Below are 8,218 nucleotides of genomic sequence, written 5' to 3'. Positions count from 1 at the left end.
TCACTTTAGCAGAAGAATATTAATTATACAGGGTGCCTCCGATTAAGTCGGCACTATTGGTATCTTTGTTAATGTTTAAGATACAGGGTCGGTTAAATTAGCAAATTAGTAGGATTTTTTCTGTTGATTAAAATGGTGAAAACAGAACAAAAATTGAACATTGCGTTTTCGAGAAAATGTGAAAAATGTACTTTTGTTAAATGGAATCCCCTGTATGTTTTTACATAAACAAAAGATAATAATTTTCTTAATAAAAAAGCTTATTTACACTAATAGCCTAAACCTAAAAATAACAAAGTTATAGCGATATTAATAATTTTGTCAAATTTAGGCAAGTTGGCCTTGAACTTTTTGAGAGCAAAACAAATAAATCATTTTTTGAATAATAAAATGACAGTAGCCGTAGAGATTTTATTAAATAAAGAAATACTGACAGTTACATGTTAGCAGAGTTTGTGATTTTTGTAAAATGTAAATTAGTAAAATGCCTTTTACGCATATTGAAAAATGTGAGAATGTTACCTTGTATGTCGAAAAAATAGTGACAGAGCGCTAGAAGAGTACCGCCAAAGACCCAGATTCCAGACTCGTAACTTGCCAAACCGTAGATACTTTTTAATTCTCTACAGAAAATTTAGAAGTAACGAAAACGTGTTTAAAAGAACTAGAAGAAGGAACCAATTTATAGTAAGCGAGGATGTTGAAATTTCTATTATGGCATATTTTGAAGCTCATATGGAAAACTCAAGAAGACTTGCTTTTTGCAACTGGTTACGGAATGCATATGAAGCTAATGATAATATTTTAAACCGTATAATTTGGTGCGACGAAGCTAATTTTTTAAACAAAGGTATGTTTAACCGTAAAAATGTACACTATTGGTCCCAAGAAAATCTTTTCCTTACTGATCTCAGAAATCCTTAAAATCAATTTAGTATAAACGTTTGGTGCGGCTTAATAGGAAGCCAAGTAATAGGACCTGTGTTTTATGATGGCACTTTGACTGGAAGGAGATATGTTCAACTCATATTATCTGGACCGCTGGAAGATTATTTGGATAATGTTAACTTGGAGGGACGGCAACAAATCTATTTTCAACAGGATGGAGCACCTCCCCATCAACTAAATGATGTAAGAATATTACTTAATAGACTGTTTGACGATAAATGGATTGCGACACGTGGCCCGATTCCTTGGCCACCTAAGTCACCAGACCTAACCCCTCTAGATTTTTATTTTTGGGGTTACATAAAAAATGTATAAAAAAAATACAGAAACCGTTGATGAACTTCAAACACATATTAGGCAAATAACTGGATCAATAGATAGAAGATCAATCTTAAAAGCTACAAGAGGTATGCTTAAGTGTGCTCAGAAATGTATTGAACAAGATGGCGATGTTTTTGCTCATTTATTGTAAATTAGTAGTTTTACTTGATGTTATTTATTTCAAAGCCAACTTGCCTAAATTTGACAAAATTATTAATATCGCTATAACTTTGTTATTTTTAGGTTTAGGCTATTAGTGTAAATAAACTTTTTTATTAAGAAAATTATTATCTTTTGATTTATGTAAAAATATACAGGGGATTCCATTTAACAAAAGTACATTTTTCACATTTTCTCGAAAACGCGATGTTCAATTTTTTTTCTGTTTTCACCATTTTAATCAACAGAAAAAATCCTACTAGTTTGCTAATTTAACCGACCCTGTATCTTAAATATTAACAAAGATACCAATAGTGCCGACTTAATCGGAGGCACCCTGTATAATTGTCTAATACTTACCCTAATCGATGGATTGGTTGTCGAGGGCCTACCAAGTGGCCAGCCAGGTCGCCTGATCTTACACTTTTGGATTTTTTTTAAGGCGCTACTTGAAATAAAAAGTCTACGTCACCCGGCCAGAATTTATATTCAATCTACGTTAAAAAATAATTGATGCATGTCTTTCCAAAATGTTCGTGAGGAGTTCTACAATAGATTATCTTACTGTCTTAAAGTTAATGGTGTATATTTTCCACATCTTTTGTAGTGAAATAGTTACATTTCTGTTACCTAAAGTATAATCATTTTAAATGGAAATAAAGATGCGAAAATTAAGATTTTGAAAGGCTGCCATTTTGTGATGGGTAAAAACAATAACTTAATATTCTAGGACCATAAAGCATTCAGTGAAAGCTCTCAAACAATGTATCGTATGACCCCCCTTCTATTTAATTTTATTTTTCAAATGGCCTGCCGCCATTTTAAAATTTTACAAAATGAGCTAGGAACCAGAGTATTTAGGTTCCTAATGATGTGTGCCAAATTTCAAATTTTTATATCAACGCATTCAAAAAATAAGAGGGGGACAATTTAGAGTCCCACTGTATATTCAGACAACCAAATAGCAGCCTAAGTAATATCTCTGTATATTTTCAGCAAATCTTAAAGTTGCTGTTTTCTATACATGTGACTTTCAGAAGCTGGTGATCAGGTCTGATGATACCCTTGGGGGCGGAACACTTGTAACCTGTTTTATATACAAATATAAGACTTTTGTCCAAACTTGTAGTTTATTTGTATAAAGTAAGTCTCTATAAAAAAAATTAATGACTACTTTCAATTTTACATATGGTCTGATTCAAGCAAAAAATTGCTTAAGTGCCGCTGAGAATATAGAATTATCCCATAAATTAAGTTGTGAAATGAAGAAGGATAAAAACTTTATAAATTAATAGACCCCGAGTCATTCTGTGGCATAGCTACTCTTTAACGCTCATATATAAGGTGACAATTTAAGAACTTGAAATGGGCCTATATTAGAAATTAAAAACTGAATAAAGTGTGTTTTTGATAAATTGTTTTTTTGATAAACAGGGAAGAATTTTCTCAAATTTAGCTTTTTAGGGTAAGATGTTGTATCACTCGACCCTCTTTTTAATTTAAGATTATAGGGGTGTATCTCTCCTTGTCCAAGGAGATGCAGATAAGAGTGAGTTAATATGCTTGCTTTTGTTCCCACTTTGTTTTATTTAAACTGTTATCAGCGTTTTTTTAATTAGTTTTTCGTTCCTAATATGACCATTTCAAGTCCTTAAATTATCATGCTGTATAAAACGGGGCCATGAGAAAATCCCATACCTGGTGATTTCAAATATTAGGACAAAGGCAGACCAAAACGTCAATAAAAACCTACAACACGTCCAAACCACAACCAGAAGATAGTAAGGATAAAACCAGTCTGTTTACAGACCACTGCAAATTAAACAATATTCAAAATGACCTAAAAAAACCTCAGTATGCTCTGGCAGGTGGAGAAAGAAACCTCTGAACATGTATGATGTCACTGTAAAGCATTGTGCAGACTTAGACTTAAGAGACCAAAAGCATTTATTACCATAACCAAGCAAATATATGCAGTAGCCAATGTAATGCCTTTAAAGTCTAAATTAATAAGGCAGTTTTTTCATGGCCAACTAGGTGATGATGTTACATTTTTAATTTTTTTATTGGAAACATAAGATAGAGGCCATTAGAAGAATAAGCTGCCTGAATCCTCCTGTTAAATTGGATTTATACCTTATTTCGGACAATAACTAAAAAGAGGGATCACCTAAAAAACGGGGACTTCAGGAGATTTGACGCATAACTGTACGCCACGGTTCCAAATAATCGATTTTCTTTAAGCAGTTTGCGTGGTCTTTAGCTTTGAGGGAGGCATTTTAGGACACATGTTTGTAGATAAAAAATATGAGATAAAATTTTGTCTGAACACCCTGTTCATATATAATTTGGTGCCTTTCAGATCTTAGTTTTATTCACTTCTACTATTTTTACCTTAGGCCAATGATTTGACTTGCTTCACTTGCTTACATCTTTGCAGGAGATACAATGTTAGTTTCGTACGATAGAGAGCCTGAAACTTGAAGTGACAATATATGGTCCTTTTTCAGTACTGCTACATAACAGACCACATATTAATGACGTAGAATTGTATATTGATTCAATCGCAATTCCCTAAAGAAATGTTCCTTCAAGAAGACGGTTATGGTATAAGCTGCTATGGTTACTCGAACCACTTTCTGTTCTCTCATCTGTTGATTCTTTTTTCATAATTTTCCTCGGCACGCTATATAGTGAGGTTAGGGGCTTTCAGTTTCGACATCATCCGTTCGCCTCAGTGTTTGTATTACAAATTTGAGTACTGCGTTCTACTACCTAAAATTTTAATAGGAAGAAATAAGATGATAATTAGATAGCAACGTCTTTAAACTATGTATTAATATTTCTTTCTTTAGAATTAAGAATTAAGGTTTGGTATATACAATTAAATTTTGTTATTTACAATAATACTATTTTTCACATTTAAGACATGATACATGATATCTCACTTTGTTGGATTTAGCTTCTACAGGTTTATTCACATTTGGGCAGTATTTTTTTTGATGTTGCCTGAACATTCTGTCCTTTGCAAGAAGATGGAAGAGCCTCATACCTAAGGTAACAAGTCCGACATCCGTTAAGCTGATCCAACTTAATTGCCATAAATTTATTATTTGTATGCATTGGAATATTGATTTTAATAATTAGATGGCTTATTATTTTTGTATATATTAACATATTCGAGGGCACACCTTTGTGAAACTCAACAAAAATCCTATGTTTATTAATAGTTAACGTAAATCTTTTAAAGTGAGTCTTCATGTTTCAAGCCATTAGTAGTTAAGAAGAGGGACATACTTCTCTTTCGATAGTAGTCTTAGTTAGATTTGAAGATGGAGATGTACTGCTTAATTACAAATGGAAGATTTACTTACATTTTCTTAAAATTTAAAAATTGGAGGAATAAGCTAGAATAATAATGACATATAATCTAGAACATTTTATTTTTCTTATTTAATTTATTCATTTTCCATTATTATTTCTAGTACTGATGTTCTTTTCAATTTTTTTCCTATTGGTTACTTATAAGCTGTCTCCTTGATAACAAATATACCCAGTGAGCAACACTTTAGAAGGTCTACTTTAATTCGATGAGCTATGTCTTTATATGTATAAAGTCTTTCATAGAGTGACATAAAATAGTGGCAATGAGTGGCACCCAGAACTTCTTTTTCTATTTTTTTATATTAAATAAACTGCATCATATGATTATAAAAAAAACCGTTTTAATTTTTATTTATATAAAAAAATATGAATAGAAAGCTAATGAAAATTTAGCACAGTCGTCAGGGCACACAAAACTAAAATATGTTAAAACCTCATAAATTATGTGTATGTTCTATATCCAACGCTAATGGTTTTGCAGATTTTGCTTAAAAAATTATATTTGTAAATGGTCAGAAAATCATCGCTTTTTCCTACACATTTTTATTATTAAATTTGGTTTAGATTCGCTACAGATGAAGATGGAGATGAAGAAGATTCGCTACAGATGAAGATTGAAGACTATTAGTAGTATTTTCATAATATTTGATAAATAGTAATACAGAATGATTAAGAAAGAAGTACAGAATAGAATTAAAAGAATGGCCAATGTAATTTTCTCAAATAGAAACAATCTTTAAAATTTTGTCGTACTAGGATTAAAAAATAGGGTAAGCTTATAAAATGTTATTTAATTCGATAGGTTAAATTTTTTACTTTTATACTGTAATTCTGCAATTCTATTTTTAACTTCTGTGAAGGTCATGATTCTGTATAACAATGATTAGAAACAACAACAAAACGAAGCTACCGAAATTGACCTCTATTTTTGGTATAATCAGATATGCGAATACAATCAATATTTTTTTATCGCCAAAGACTTTAGCACGTTGCTAAATAATCAACCTTTATTTAATAATTTTCACTGATACATTTTCTGGATTACCCGGTAAATGCTTTTTTAACTAACAATAATTTTTATTTGTCATTAAAATTGGTGTCTCGAAAATTCTGGTAACTTGTCCCAGATTTTATTTAAATATTTTCCTTCCAATAGTTCTAGGAAATCATTAGCCCTTATATAACCCTTGTTTGCCTTAGATTTACATTGTCCATTTTCAAAAAACGATTTATTAAAAGAGCCATTTACCAGAGGGTTTTCATAAAATCTCACGTTTGTGCAGAAGGCGTCGACAATAATCGGGCGGATCAGCGAAATACAAGACATAACGCGGACGGGTCTTCGTTAATGAAGACATCAACCGCAATAATCTTTTGTGAAAACGAACGCCACTGTGTGTTGGGACCTCCCTACCCCCAAAGAGCACACGTTTTTCGGCTGATCCGGCTCGGGTTGGACCAAACGAGCCGATTTCCATAGTTCATACCGAACGTCGCTGTCGAGCAGGTTCAGTGTCTTACGTGGATTTGGTACGACGATCTTACGACGATATAGTTATTATTGTATTAGTACCCCCGAGCGGCAATCGCCGGTCAGTGTCGTGCCATCGTTTTATTAAAAAAAAAAACATTTTTTATGACTATTTTTGTTGTTGTTTGTTGACTGTGGTTATGAACTTTATTAATTGCGTACTGTTAAAGGATTATTAAGAATGGATGGCTTTAATGTAAGTCTGTTATTATGGGGTAGTTTTTGTTCAAAAAAGCATATAATTATTTAAAAAAAAAGACTAGAAATTATAATTTTTTGAGAAAAAATTATCATAATAAGTCTCTAAAATTATTTAATTTAACAACGACTTGTAAACAAAAGGATTTAAGCATATCAATTGAGTGAAATATTCTATTATCATGGTAACAAAGTCATGGGATACAGATGGCGAAATCATAAGAATATTTTAATTTTTTAACGATATTTTAATATTGAAACGTTTTAGTATTTTAATTACAATGCAGGTATTACAGTGCGGGTGACCTCTGGAAATGTATTTACCTAATTCACACTAGCATGTTTTAGGTCTTTATTGGCGCCTTACGAATAAATAAAGCAAAGAGACTAAATTAAAATTATAATTTCATGATAATGAAAAGATCATATAAAGTCGTTAAAATTATTTATTTAACCAACGACTCATTACAAACGTTTTAGCATATGATTAAGTATTCTCTTGGCGACATCTTATATTATTTTCAGATTATATTTTAGGATGCCTTAAGTCCTTATTGACGCCTTATGTTTCCACAGTACTAAATTAATTCTTTTTGAAAAGTTATCTAAATATATTAAACATCACATTTCAGAACAACAACATGGTTTCCTACCCCATAAATACACAATTACCGTTTTACTACTGTTTGCCAATTTTCTCCCACTTCATCTATAATGAATTAAATTATAAATCTCATTTTGATGTTATATTTATTGATTTTGAAAAGGCTTTCAATAGGGCATACTGTCATAATTAGAGCTCTTCAACATATAAATGTAAAACTTTCTTTCAAATGAAGTAAGTAGATTCACTTTAGGAACTCGTCTTAAAACATCGGGTGTACCCAAAGTGTAATGTGTAAATCATGCAAACATTATAATAAGTTTAAATACCCTATTATTGTTTGTTTCTCTTCATAGTTTTATAACGATAAGCCTATTATTAGTTGAAGTGTTCTATATTTTATAACTTTATTGTATTTAGGGTAATGACACCCATATATTAGATAGGTTTGGTATCTGTAATTGCCATTTTCATGCTATAATAGAAAATAAATAAACAAGATTATATTTACTCAATAAGTACTAATTTAATTAAAGACTTCGAACTTAGATTGTAACAAAGATACGAATTTTTATAACAACAATTTTTTTAAAACATATTTTGACGACATGTTTAGCCCGACAAAGATATAGTTAGTTCACGTAGTATGACTGAAATATCTGGAGTAAGAAGAGATCAAAGAGGATATAAATATTCGGTTTTGGATAGTTAAATATTTACAATTTTAATTCATATAAAAAAAAGATGGTTCTGTGATACATAACCAGATCATGAGAAAATCTTATTTTTAACAACATTTCCAGATATTTTTTATTCTGCTATCTTCTTTTCATTAATCACTATAGAAATATCCTCAGAAGATCATCACACAGGCTTTAAGTTTTTATTTTTTAATTTGTTATATTAATTATTTAAAAAGAAATTTACTTTGCGCATAATTAAAATACCTTTTAATTATTTTCTAGGGATACATATTCCTTATAAAAAAATCAAAATATCCAGGTTTGAGCAAAAATAGTTTTCTTGTTATTATTTCCGATAGGTACTCCACTCAAACAATTTCCTTTCAGAAA

The 8,218-nt window shown here is 30.8% G+C and overlaps 1 protein-coding gene across 2 annotated transcripts in view; it reads left to right on the top strand.

Annotated features, from left to right (window-relative positions):
* Positions 1–6,305: 6,305 nt before the first annotated feature.
* LOC126750057 (transcriptional activator cubitus interruptus) overlaps positions 6,306–8,218 on the top strand; it is a 176,682-nt gene continuing 174,769 nt past the window's right edge. For both annotated transcript variants that reach the window (XM_050459564.1, XM_050459558.1), the window contains exon 1: positions 6,306–6,539. The gene's annotated coding sequence lies outside the window, so the exon portion shown is untranslated. The remainder of the gene's footprint in view (positions 6,540–8,218) is intronic.

This window comes from Anthonomus grandis, chromosome 1 (assembly GCF_022605725.1).
Source record: "Anthonomus grandis grandis chromosome 1, icAntGran1.3, whole genome shotgun sequence".
Taxonomy (NCBI): Eukaryota; Metazoa; Arthropoda; class Insecta; order Coleoptera; family Curculionidae; genus Anthonomus; species Anthonomus grandis.
This window is presented reverse-complemented; position numbering and strand designations above follow the sequence as displayed.